Source organism: Rhipicephalus microplus, chromosome X (assembly GCF_043290135.1).
Source record: "Rhipicephalus microplus isolate Deutch F79 chromosome X, USDA_Rmic, whole genome shotgun sequence".
In the NCBI taxonomy this organism is placed as follows: Eukaryota; Metazoa; Arthropoda; class Arachnida; order Ixodida; family Ixodidae; genus Rhipicephalus; species Rhipicephalus microplus.
In genome coordinates, this window is record NC_134710.1 from 95818808 (window position 1) to 95833792 (window position 14985).

Here is a 14985-nt window from a genome sequence, read left to right on the forward strand (position 1 = left end):
GTGTTTGCATGTAGTACGCAGTATTGTCCACAACTTTGCGCGCATATATGTATCACAACATGACAAAATGTATTTCACATTCACTGACACATGAAATAAGGGCGGTATTTCATTCAGTTCATTTCCGGAAACGTTGATTTTAATTTAGGTAGTGATGATATACACTCAAAACATAGACAGATGTGATCGAGGAATTCATGCCATTTGTCCTTGAAGCACAGTGATCTCGCTAATCTTCAACCCCGTACGATGCATCTAGGGATACTATTTCCAAGGACATATACTCACCACCCCATCAAGTGAGCAATTCGTAAACTAAAGGTGGCTACATACATACTACATACAAACGGAGGAGGGAGCGACCCCACACCCTAAAGGGCTTCGCCCCGAAAATGGTTTCCTCTATCTGCTTCAGCTTCACTAATTCGGTAGCGCACGCTTTGGTTGTCTGCGTACGAGCACTGCCGAAGTTGACAGGCGGACCGTTTTCAGAAACTGTCAGCACGTACTTACAGTAAATACGCTACTAATCGTCTAGACACTTTTGATTTCATATAACAACACGCAAATAAGCTCTTCTAAGGCAGCATTTCAATATAGTGTTTTTATGCATATTTATATGCCTATTGATCACGTGATACAGATGGTTTAAAATTTAAATATTTTCAATATGAAAAGAGGGTGGGCCAAACCTTTCGAAAATGTGGCGCCTATAAAAAATCAGATTTATGTAGACCTTTGAAAATAAAAAAAACGGTCCAAGAACACTCGAGAAACGACCACACATATTTTCATTCATGTGCAAACCGCTAGCTTTCAAAAATGTAATAGGGTTACATTTTTGCAGTAATTTTCACTTTCTTAGGGCTGAAGGAAACACATTCTTTGGACACAGCTTTTCTGCGATTAAACCGCTGAATATCTAGATATTTTTACAGAATATTTTCTCCTAAACTCAGTGGTCAACTCTTTCGAAGAAATTCAATTTTGAAATGGGGCATGTATACCGTTACGCTCTTTCTTCTCATTATTCTTCTAAGTAGAGAAAGTAGGTATGTACGTTTCTACAGGCGATTTCATGCCTTTTGCTGGGTCAGTATGTTGATGAGATCGTCAACATTTAGTACCCTCTTAATAACCTTCGTCTCTACGCTCAGCAGTGACAAATCACTGAGGCGGCGGTCATTAGCCCTAGGGAAAATTCACGTGGGCGAGTAAAGGGTTTTATTACAATATTAATTATATAAACACGCTCGGCTGGATTTTGCCGCCGGCGTAGGTGTCGCCATCACTCACCGTATATGTATGCGTATATGTATGCGTATATATATATATATATATATATATATATATATATATATATATATATATATATATATATATATATATATATATATATATATATATATATATATATATATATATATATATATATATATATATATATATATATATATATGTATATATATGAAAACGCAAGACGGAAAAATAATCCAGAAAAACACTCCAGCGCGTGGAATCGAACGTGGGACCACTTACCGCTCGTGACGGGCATCTCGGGGGGGGGGGGGGGCTATTGTGTTTTAGGATTACAAGCAAGATGGCGCAATGAGCACGCGTCCCCACATCGTCACAACGCGGCAGCGTGCGCTCTCATCTCCCACGCGTACTTAGCCCCGTGGAGAGGAGGTGGATGGACGCTCGCTTGAGTTCCCGTTTCTCTTAGTGCGGAGGATCGTACGACTTGGCTGGATTCGGACTTTCACCGGAACGATTCTTTTGTAGTTAGCGGGCGCACAAAGGCCACTGCAATCGTTGCACTGTCTCCATTTGCGTAAAAAGCACGCTTTTCAGACAGCGAAGTAACAATTAGGACACTTATTTTCGTTCATCTGTACATATGGGTACGTTTGATGCGTAATTTGTGTGTGAGAAACGCAAAGGCACGTTTCGATCTGCTTGTCATTCTGCGCGTGACCTTCCAATTTGTTGCTATTGCATTCATTTCTTCGCCTTTGCGGCAAAGCTGTGACTTTTTACCACAGACTACAAAACTACGAGCTGACTTTAAGATTATGAAAGTTATGCAACGAACAATCTCTTAGAAGCACATATATTAAATCTTGAAATGGATAATGGGAATACAGCTGGAGGGTTAAACATTTTCGAACAAAACAACAACGTCGACCATTTTTTTCTGGTCCTTGGGGAGCCCCCTAAAACCGGAGGGCCTGGTTCATTTGAACCATTTGAACCCTGGATAATCCGCCCCTGCGCATGACGCATCTTGTTTCGTGTTCCAGAAAGCGCGCGCATCTCCAGTAATGGTCACGCCATATTGTACGCGGAGGCTCCCTACTCCAAACGATGCTTGTGGGGCACCATATTCACGAGGCTGCAGACAAAGAATACTTGCACCTGTTAACTCTGAGTGCACTGCTTTCGTAGGCACTAATTTCGTAGCACTGTTTTCGTAGCACTAATAAGCTCTGTGGTGGAATGCTTTATTGCCACGCTTGGGTTCGATTGCTGGTGAAACCCTGACATTTATTCTTTCTATTCATCGGGTCAACGCTGCTTATCTTAAGCTTTTATTGACGCTCACGCGTTCAAATTGCCAATGTGTGTTCTCATCATTCCTGGGTAGATAGATGCTGAGTGTGTATCAGCTGTGGCACATACCCGCATAGCACATACCCGCCCGCGGGTACGGCACTGTCTGGCGGAAAGCGTTTGTTGACGTGGGCGACCCGATTGTCACATAATAATGTCTTGACCAGTCATCTTACCCTCGCAGAGGCGCATAGCCAGAACTTTTTCGGGGAGTGGGGTGGCACCACCTTAATTTAAGGAGGAGCACCACCTTAAAATAGCCATTTTTCGCTCGCGGCAAAAAAAAATTCACGTGGGGGGGGGGGGGGGGGGCACGTGCCCGGTGTTCCACCTCTGCTCTCCAATAATAATTTTGGTTCACACCAATCCCTGTCTTTCCGCTTAAACTTTCCTCCTCCTCCTCCTTGGTTCACACCAAGTTAAGGGGGGGAGGAAATCACGAGAGCACCAAGACATAAGCTAGATAGATAGATAGATAGATAGATAGATAGATAGATAGATAGATAGATAGATAGATAGATAGATAGATAGATAGATAGATAAATAGATAGATAGATAGATAGATAGATAGATAGATAGATAGATAGATAGATAGATAGATAGATAGATAGATAGATAGATAGATAGATAGATAGATAGATAGATAGATAGATAGATAGATAGATAGATAGATAGATAGATAGATAGATAGATAGATAGATAGATAGAAAGCCGCCACAAGTGGTTGCAGGATGCAATGAAGTGTTTTGCATTAAAAAAAAAACATGCGCACGGTGGAATTCCTCGTGCTCTGCTGTCTGCCGCGTTCTCCACCACTTCCGGCATTCTTCGTACTTCCGGCATTCACTGCCGAAATTCACAGTGAATGCACCCTCTCGCGGTAGTCCGGTGCGCGAGGTGATACTCGTTGGTCTTGCTGTTGAGCGCGGCGATTGGGATGACTGGAGAGAAGCACGGCGCACGCCCGCCATCTCTGAGGCCATGCTCACCGTGCTCAAGTCGGCCAGTGGCTGCGCATTTCGGTATATGGAGCGGTCATTTCAGTGTATATCATCATTCGAAGAACGAAGGGGCAGCGATTTTCAGCGGACAAAGTACTTTTAAGATTTGGTGATGCAGCTTTTGCGTGGTTAAAGGGGCCCTGCAACGCTTTTGAGCATGGTCAGAAAACGCTGCCAATCGATAGTAGAGGCTCCCGGGAACACGCGAGTTAATTAGCATTTAGCACAGCACGTGGCTGGGAATTAACAATAAATCATCAAAGTCGGCTAAAAATTGCTTTCTCTTCTCTTTAGAAATGACGGAAGACGCCCAAAAATCGTGCGTACAAGGCCATCTATCATTCATTGGCTGATTTGAACATGGCGCGCTCGGTCGTTACAGGGATCACCGCGGAAGGACGCGACTTGTCCACGCGTGAGTGCACGATCACACAGAAAAAGCTGCGTATTTGATGAAAAAAATTAGAAAAAGTGCTCAAGGTCACGAGGTGGGCGTGACCTTTTTCGCCCCTGCTATCCCTACCTACTTAGCCTCCAGTGCTTTTGCCGGAACAAGGGTAGAGAGAGCGCGATTGCAGCGTGTGACAATTTTTTGCAACTCCGCTCGTACTGGACGAATTCTTAAAATTTTTGCGGCGTTGAATTCATCCAATAGGCTTTTTTAGTGAATCCATTCCATGGTTACGGTTACTTCAAAAGGTATTTCAGGACCTCTTTAAATGCATTGAAGTTGGTCGGTGCATCACACTGATGAGGACAGAAAGACTGCAATGCGAGTGGCGCATTTGATCTCCATATTTGCACTTTCCATGATGTTCCAACTCTGGAATCGGGACATGAGTACGTGTGCCGTCCGAAGCGGAGGCCAGAAGAAAGGATAAGGGCAGTTTGACTCGGTTTTATTTCCGGTCAACGCGATTATCCAATCAGTCAATAAATTGGTTCGTGCTTTAATTTAAGATGCTTTCTCTGTCTGAGGAAAATTATTAGAACTAGGCCAACACAATGCTGCTCTGCATGCAAAGATAGCAGCTGGCGCTTTATTCTGCAAACAAATGCGGTCACTATATAGTAATTATCAACTGATGACCAGTAACAGATCAGTGCCACTAAATTAGAAAGTGCACAGCCATTGTATCTTGACTGTTATTGCATGTCCCGTAGAAACACCGAAATTAACAAAAAAAAAAAACTCAAGTAGAAGCCATAGGACCACCCATCGTGCATTGGAAGGAAAAATGATAGGCGTAATTCCGAAGAACTATGAAGACAGCTGAACGGTTCAGAGGAAAAACAGGAGTAGCCGATATCATAATATATGTTAATTGAAAAATAAATAGACCTGCGTGGCCGAGGATGGCAAATGGTTATGCGGAGTGACGAAATAAAGCTCAAAGGTACAAAATAGGATCAGCTCGCACAGGACATAGTGAGGTGGATGTCATTGCGAGGGGCCTTTGTGTTGCAGTGGACATAAAGTAGGTTATTAGGATGTTGATGACAGTTAAAAGCGGCGTCACGTCAAGGAAGTTCGATAAAATATCAGTGGAATTTTCAAACCCGATGCTTGTTCTTTAATTTGTTTGTCGTTCCAGTGAGTGCAGGAGTGCACATATGCAATAAATGTGCCAGACACTTTTACTGATGATATTTTAGAAGACATGGGCTGTTTCAATTGTTTTTTAAGCTTTTAATTTCAGCGCTAAGTATTCTTCAAAAGAAACCGCACGGTGGCCTCTGAGATTAGTTTCGGCTAAGCGCCTTAAACACCACGACCTCAGCTAAACTTGAGGCCATGTGCATAATCATCACAGTCAGCCTCTACATTCTAGTGTGTTGTTCGGTCGGCGCGCGCCTGTCCACAGCCTTCATCGTCTGCTAGCTCCCCGAGCACGTGCGGACGGCTGATTAGCTAATTGGCTTAGTGGTATACTTGGTTAGTTAGGTAGGATATGCTATGACCAAGCAAGTTAAGCCAAGTCGTGCCAAAACCGAGGTAATTAAGCCACATCCTAATAAGATCATGTTTACTAAGCCATCTGAAGATAACACTTGGATAACCAAGACCATGCTAACTAACGTGACTTTAATGATGAGCACGCTAAGTAAATCCATGCGAACTAGACCTTGCTAACAGGATGCTTATTAGGATTGTGCTACTTGTTATGAGGAAAGTTAGCCACACAATAATCAGTACCTAGCTAATTACACGCAAGGTATTTATTATCATTTTAGTTAAACCTTAGCAATCAAAGGTCATGTGTTCAATATATGTTAATTAGGTCCTCGCTAATTATTATAATGAAACTAAGACCAAGCTTATGTGATTTTCACTCATTATTTATTCATTTATTTATTTATAACACACTGGAGACCATAATTTGGTCTTTGCAGGAAGCTTCGAGGCGGACCGAGCAGACTGAATAGACGACTGACTTAAAACACAGGAAGAAGCTATAGGTGATCATAAGCTCCTCTATGGCTCTAGCCTTGCAGAAGTAGTGCAAGTTGACCCAATTATTTTATCTGTAAAGAAGCTGTTGCTTAGCGTCCATCGCATGAAACACTTGACAGTTACACCGGTACAATGATCACGCTCACGAGTTCAACTAGGGCTTTCTCAGAATCAACGAGTTCGTGCCCGAGTTCGCACGTCAATCAGTTTGACTGACAGACGCTCGCGGCGAAGATCAGCTGCGCCCAGCATGTTTGCTCTTGCCGAGGAGCAGAGCTCACACCGCAATGCCAGTGAGCGGCGCGATATTTACATCAGCTTTATCGCGAACACTAAGTGCACATGCACGAAAACGTAAAAGCTATACCATCACGTGGCGGCGATGTCTTGTATTCAATCTCAACCCGCTCACGACGTATCCACTCGCAGCCGCTTTGCGCCATGATGCGACCGGTGACAGCCTGTCCATATATTTATCCGCAATATTTTATAGCTGCGAAACGAGCTGCACAAGAGTGCTACATGTGCACCCTTGTTAGCTTCGAGAGTGAAAATTTCCACGTTGCAGATGGAACTAAATAACCTGCCCGAAAGAGGACAAACGCCCGCGAACACGCCATGGGAAGCGCGATGCTGAGTTGGCAAAAAGCGATCACGCTCACGTAGCTGCACCGTTGAAATGTTGACTGAGTGGCGTAGCTGACATGTTCATTCGCGGAGTTTCCTTGATAACCACCGCAAATGCCCCACATGCTTTTTGACGGCATGCTTGTGCCTGTGGCCGTTTTTATGAACGCCGCTAAATCACGCTCTCCGCGCTGTCTTCGTGCCATGACCGCCGTAGTGAGAGCTCGGAGCAAACTGATGTGACCGAGAAACTCGGGACAGGCTGCATAGCATCCCAGGTCGAGCAATTCTGACGGCTGGTATGGTCGTTTTGGAATGTCCTATATTACGTAACGAAACACTCTTGGACCGAAAACGAATATTTAAAAAAAAACTGCATAATTCATCTTAGTAAACAACTAATTCAACTCAATACAAAAAATACCCTAACCACCACCGCGTGAAGGCAAACCATATGTCGTCGGTTCTATTCAGTTCCGGTTTGACCACTTCTTAAATATCCTGGGTTCTAGTTACGTGTAACACCCGGTATATACGTATACAACACAGGATAAGAAGAACACAAGAAGGTTGCTCTCGGATTCTTTCGACGAAGGTGTACGTGCTTGGCTGCTAACATAGCGGAAGTGCACATGCGCATGCTCAATCAGCGTTATAGTTGTCAGCCCAGAAGTTCTGCTCTCTACTTCTTATGCTGTATTGTGCCCAAGTCTTGTTCTTGTTTTGCTTTTTCTATTAGGCGAAGAAAGAGCATCGCGTGCACGTATGTGCCTATACGATGAGCACACTGCAGAGCAAGCCTCGCTTTTCACCGCTCTTTGCAGCATGGATGGAGACAACACTGTCGCTTCGTCTTGTTGCTTCCGACGCTGTAGCGGCGGAAGAAGCAGCAGCCGGGCCCCCGGCCGCGTGATTGACCCTCGGCTGGTTCGGCGTTGGCGGCGGCCCTCTTCCAGGGCCAATATTTAATCGATGAGTATCTCGCACGGCGGTTGCCGGGAGCCCGGGGTGCACAATGTATCAAAGTCGATGCAAGATTTGTTACACGGCATCAGAGCGCGCTCGACCCTCTCGGTCACCACGAGAGAAGCGCATAAATCGAAACCGCGGCTGACCCGCGCGCTGACTGGGAATAATCCACGCCGCCGGAATGCCAGTCCGCGACAGGCGGAGACAAATGCCTGGCAACCCTGTCTCGGTCGTGTCGCTTTGTCTTGCGCGCTAGTCCGATTTCGCAAGTCACTGTTTCCAGGCCCCTGGCGTGACCCGCACGGAATGCCTCTTGCCAGAGCCATGCGCGCGCCACTTATAAATCTGCAGCCTACGTCGCACCGAGGACTCGCTGCCATTTTCAAACGTCACGCGGGTCCAGCGCGATTGACCAGTCGGCGCACGTCGCTCATTAGTTTCTGCGCTTGTATAGCCAGTGCCCCGTGTCTCGAGGGCCCTATCGGCCAAATCTACACGCGACCCGGCCGGCAGCTGACACGCGAGAAACAAGGAGGTCGGAAGTACACCTGACTCGCTCCAGCTGCCCGAGCGCCGTTTGCCTCGGCGACCACGGCGCATATTAAGCAGCCGACACACTCGGATGGCCCGTTAATTACGGGACGTCTATCTTGTGACCAAAGACATACGCGAATAGCTTGGGTTCTCTCCGGCAATCGAGACGCCTGGGCAGCCCCAAATTGCGTTCGCCTATATGACAAGAAGACCTGCACCACGTATATCCAAACGTTACAAGATGCCTTGAAATGGGAGCGATGACCTTGCCGTGTAAATGGGCATATAAAGGCGTGTATTTCGGTGGTGCATTCCGCATTAGATGCAATATTTATATACAGCGGGACTGCCGGGTGCTATTGCGAAGACGATTAGGTTGAATATACACTTGTGATGAGCAGCGCCAAAGCAAGAAAGCTTAATCCCACACAAGCAAGACAAACACAGCGATCTGCGTCGTACTTCTGTCGTATACAGTGAAGGTGCCCTAAACTATAACTTTTGTTGAAGTTTCGGAAAGACGTTCGAACGAATAAAGCTCCTTGATGTGAGTATGTATACTTTTACCGTACTTTTTTAAAGACCTAATACGATTGTGGATATTACGAGCGCTATATATGTATAACTCTTTTCTCTGCTTCTTTCGCTTCGACAGAACAAGGCTGTAGGATATTCCGCCTACAGAATTGCGTTTGTTCCTGTAGGCTGGTAAAGGCTAATCTTATAGGCTTCTTCCAACGCGAATTAAAACGCAGATATTCCAGAGCGGTACAGGCATATTATATAATTGTATCAAACATTGCACGCCGTATAGCATAACGAACGAGCTTTACCCCCTACTTGTCTACTATCGGCCAATAGCAGCTCTCTATGAAAAGCTGACCGACGTAGTTAAAGGATAGCTAGAGGGAGCCGGCCCTAAGCCCGAAGATAGCCTCGGTTGAACGATTGGCTCTTTATAGAAATAAGAACATTGCGCGCCGCTCATGGACTACTAGCGTGGCACATGACTGCAAAATTCGACTGCGATTTCACAGCTTGTTCTTCTATCCTGAAAAAGAATTTTATGAAACGCGAAGCATTTCTTTGCATACTGCAATCACTTCTATCTATCTATCTATCTATCTATCTATCTATCTATCTATCTATCTATCTATCTATCTATCTATCTATCTATCTATCTATCTATCTATCTATCTATCTATCTATCTATCTATCTATCTATCTATCTATCTATCTATCTATCTATCTATCTATCTATCTATCTATCTATCTATCTATCTATCTATCTATCTATCTATCTATCTATCTATCTATCTATCTATCTATCTATCTATCTATGGGTGCTCTCGTGATTCATTGATTAATTGATATGTGGAGCTTAACGTCCTGAATTGCTATATGATATTGAGAGACACCTTAGTGATGGGCTCCGGAAATTTCGGTCACCTGTAGTTCTTTAACGCGCCCCCAAATCTGAGCCGACGTGCCTACAGCCTTTTCGCCTCCATTGAAAATGCAGCTGCCGCAGCCGGGATTCAATCCCGTGACCTTTGGGTCAGCAGCCGAGTACCTTAGCCACTATTGACCACCGCGGCGGGGTGGCGCTCGTGATCACCCCTTCCCTTGGGCTAAACAAAATTCAGTAGGGGAGGGTAGGATAGTTTGCAAATATGGCTCGCTGGTCATGACATGAATAATATCATAATACTGTTGCGTACGTCGTAATATACCTTTCCGCCAGACGAGTGGCACATATTCGCGGATGGCCATGTGGCACAGGTGATTGACAGTTTAAATCTACCCAGGAACGGTGGGAACACAAATGGGCAATGTTAACGCGTAAGCATTGAGAGATAGCGGACATCGGCAGCGTTAACGAAACAAATGCAAAGAATATATGTCAATATCGCAGAAAGAATCAAACGCCAGCATTCTCCATGGCAATCAAGTTTTCTACCACAGAGCCACGTCAGGTCTCGGAACTACTTCTCAAATAGACCCTCATGTTTATGAAGCATCAGTTGTGATAGCAGTGTGGGCCATCCAATTTCATAAACATATGTACTCCTATGATACAGCCGTCACGTGCGGTTACCGTCAATGGTAGTTAGGTCCGATTAGCTGATGTTTATCTATGTAACAGTGTCCAGGGCTACCATCCTCGCCAGCACCAGCGCTTCATATCAGCTTACCGCTTCTGGTGGTGTTAGTATGTATGTTGCTGTTAGCATCATGACGCATTTGTAAACAGCTTGTTATATAAAACATATGCGCATGTTTAACGCATGTTTCGTTGTACATTTGTGTATATCTCTAAAGCCACTTATTTGTAACGTTTCGCTCAATAAATTAAGACACACCCACCTTCCATCTGCATGCTTCACATAACATTGATTTTTTTTTGTCAATAATAGAAGTGGAAGGGGGAGTGGTTTAAATTTATTGCGGTGCTCACGTCGCTGAGTATCGAATACCAACTCCCCAACCAAACCATTTTTCTTAATTTGCATGTATCCTTCGCGTTCAGAAAACGAATTACATGCAAGTGGTAAAGATCGAGCAGGCATGCATTGAAAGACCATGATGTTCTAGAAGATGGTTAACGGAATGCTCTACGAAACAGAACCTGTGGTTGGGCAATCCGATCGGCTATTACTATCCAATAAATAAAAAAATGGGGAAACACAGGGTCACACGCGCTGTTCCAGTGCCCGCGCTCAGTTCATCCGATATTTCGCTTTATAGGGATGCCGGCTGGCTCCCTGTGCAAAGCTCTAGGGACATCAATAACCCCGTAACTGACCAGTGTCGTCATTCACGCGCCCAGAAGCGAAGCGGGCGTTTCTCCCTAGGGCGCATGTAGTGCAACGGGAGCGCGCTGATTGTGCTGCCGCAGTTTTTGCGGAGGACAACCGTTAGTGGCGCGAGATCCAAGCGGCAATCGCAGAGCTCCAAATCGGCTACCCGTCTCGGGTCTGATGCTTTCAAGCTTGTATCTTTTTCCCTTCGCCTGACGTGGCCTTGCACCCTCCAGACTTGGATAGGCCCGACTCCGTGCTCGCGCACTGCGCAGCTGCAGCTCGCGGAACTTTCGTTGTCGTCTGCGGCGGCCAGGCAGGCAGGCAGACAAGCAGGCAGGCGCACTGCGGTGACAAATCACCGCTGCGCCTAATGACGGGTGAATGAGCAATGGCTGCGGCGGCGACAATGACGAACGAAGGAGAGACTCCACTCGCTTCCCGAGAAAGCGTCCTGCGCGTGGACGCCCCCGGAGGGAGACGGCGCGCAGCCAGGGTTCGCTGCTGCTGCCGCCGCGACCGCGTGCGCCGAGCTTCCTGCCGCGGCGTCTGCGCGAGAAGAGAGTCCCATAAATTTGATGGAAAGGTGCCCACTTTTGAGCCCGCAGCCGAGGTGCAAGCACTGCGCTATCCATCACGAATTTGTTTATTTTTTAACGGGCCCTTTGTCCGCCACGGTGAAGGCATGCGCGGCTGCTCAACGAGGGGCCCTGTTTTCTTCGAAGGCCGATGCTCAGAAGAGCTCTTCTGGACGCTGGGGCAACGGAAATGAAGAAGTCATTACTGCTTTCTGCGCAAAGAGAGCTTTTTTTTTTCCTTCTTCCTCGTATTTTCTGTTCGCTTTCTTTCTCTTGTTCCTGCGCACGTACTTGTATTGTTGGCTTTATTCCTCTTTCAAATTCCTCGGTTGTGCTGTTGAAGTAAGCTTGAATGTAGCTATATAAAGGCTCATAGGACAACGTGAAATTCTTTAAGCCAGGAGCAACCAAATCTATAAAAATAAAAAAGTGAATGAAAAAAAAATCACTCACAGAAATTTAACAGAAACTGTGACACATAAGGTAGTGGGAGTTTCAGCCTCGATGCTGCTGAAGTAGCTTCCGATATTTTCCATAGCGTCGTACATTATTTCTTGTATTTTCAGTTCACGTACTGCACAACATTTATTTAGCAGCACGTACCACCAACCCGTGACCTGTCACTCACATGGCAGTACTCGTCTAGAAATACGCCCTGCAGCACTTTTTTAAGTAATCATCTAGCGCCTTTATTTAAAAAGTTTAGTGCGCCACGAATCGACTTGCCCCAAAATTTTCGAATTCTTCAAGTACGAGCGAAGTTAGATGAATTCGTCGGCCACTTTAAACGCTTTAATTGTCTTTCCTTTCGTACCAGCACTGAAAGCTACAGAGGAGGGGCGTGATAATGGGGCAAAAAGTTGCATCCTGTCGCCAGCGCGCGTCAAGAGTACTTACTTTTTGCTCTGAACGCATGGCTTACTTTCAGCGTGATCACGAGCGCGCGGGCACGCGGCGGCATCTCGTGGCGGCTGCGGTAACTATGCAGATCGCGGCGCTTGAATCAGCCAATGGACGTGGACTTCATGTTTATGGCATGGTCATTTGTCGAAAGAGGAGCGAGTGATCTCTAGTTGACTTGGAGAATTATATTATGCAAGCCGCGTGATGCGCTCTAATGTATGGCTCGTGCGTTTTTAGGAACGATCACGAGCATTTTGTGACCACGCACAAAAAGTGTTGCAGGGCCGTTCAAGGTCATTATGCTTAATGTTACCGGTAGAAAATAAATGCCCGCCACTCGGTAGTTGAAGTTTTGCCAGTACGATTAATAATCTTTCAATTTGCTCATTGGGAACAACTCTATAAAACTAAGAAAAACAGTGATTCGGCGTAGCACAGCGTTTTCCTAATGAGATCCAAGAGAGACGAAGGGGAACAGACCAGCAATTATCGTTGGTAGAGCTGTTTCTATAACAATTGAAATCCACTTAAAAGATCTTCTGACAAAGTAGCTTCGGTACACGAGCTTATGGTACACGATTTCATACATGTACGGGGGGGGGGGGGGAGGGGTTCAGTAGACACCAGACCAGGATCTCATACGATCACATGAGATAGCAGCATTCATTCGTTCGACATGTAGATCTTCAATCCGTCTATACAGAAACGCTGTTCACCATATTACGAATTTTTCCTTCGCTATGCGATTCTCATCATCAGGCTGTAGCCTCAAATAGCTTTATATAAAGTAAGGCCTTTTGTGTCATCGTATAAATTTTCACTTCTGGTATACTTGCAAGGCGCCGTTAAGGAGCAGCTTTACGGGAAAAAAATCTAAAAGTGGTAAATAATGAAAAAGATCAACGCAGCATACTCAATATACTGTCGTATCTAGTACACACATCGGAGGGCAGTTGAGCTTCGCGTTCCAGAGTTGAACGCGGTAGCGTAATCGGATCCCGTGCACGCTTGCCTTCTCGATTGCAAGCGGGGTCTCGTTTCTCGGTGCATGCCTCCACCGTGCCGCAAAGAAGCAAATCTCTGTGCGCGTAACAGTGGCGTTTTCAAACTATCCTAGGATACTTGTTGCAAATACAGTTGCCCAGTACACAACGCGCCATAAATTTTCGTTCTGCAAATAACCTATACGCGTCCGTTAGGCAATACGTAAACGGGGAGCCTGTACAGCTGTTGACTCTATTGATGCTTTGGTTGATCATGACGATTAAATATGCCTTGGTGCTTTGTGATGTGTGGACCTTTGAAACACTAACTCGTTGAGCAAGTCACGTGTTTCGACTCTTGGCGCGACCCTACGCTTCTGCCACGCAATGTGGCATGCTTTAAAGGGCTGACCACAAGCACCCGTCGTGTCCTCTCTTCATGAAGAGAAGATACGACGGCCTCTCAGGCCTTAACAAGACTACTCCAACTAGATGACATTGTTATAGTGCTTTCTTTTCTGAAGCAGTTTCAAGCAGTGACCTGGCTGTGTGGCGGAACACCTGCTTACCACGCGTTTAGGTTCTTTTCGTACGCGAATCAAGTATTAATACAATTCATTTTATTCGCATCGTTCTCGATTGTTCGCTCATGGACAACGGCAGTTTTTTTTTTTTTTTCTCACAGCCATCGATGCCGTTACCGAAGCCGACACCGAAATTTCTCCGAAACGAGCTTTTTGGTGCTATCGCATTACAACGTATAGAGAGCGGTCGTGAGGACAACTGTTGCCGATGGGTCGAGCAATGCGCGCGGAGAGTACAGTTCCCATCAGAGGAATTTTTGCGCGCTTGGTCATTTTGTTTCGAGTGCCCTAAATAAAAAAATAACAACATATATTTTCAGCTGCATGTGTTCGTCCTGGCATCATTATCTGTTTATATTCATGCAGTTTCCACAACTTGAAAGAAACGGTGTCTTTCATTCCCCCATCATTTTTTTTTTTCCAGCCTTTCAAAGTGAGCAGTAGACTACAGTGCAGGAAACTCGCTCTGTACTTTTCCACTAAAACACAAAGAAGGACCGCGACATACAATCACAGTTTGGTAGTATACTGTTGTTTCTAGACGTGCTTTTTAATTTTTACTAGGTCTCAACATCATCCCGTAATAAAGTATGGTTGACGCATATATTGAGGGCTCTAAATTTCCTCACCATGACAGTATGCGTCATGGCTTCAGTAAACATTCCCTTTAAATTGTGTTTGTGTGCTAACATTCGGAAACAAATTTGTGAGCGAAGAGCAGTGATTGTCTGTAGTCATCTTCGTGACATGTGCCAGTGTACAGTCTACTGAGAGTGCGCGGTATATACAATGCACGTAACTGTACCAAGGTGAGCACATTTGCGTACGCTCTCATTTCGACGATGCTCTTCGGAGCATTCGGGACACGGAATTCAATTGCAAGTAACGCACGCGCATGCACACGCTCTCGCGCACGTATACGTCACGTATGCATCGA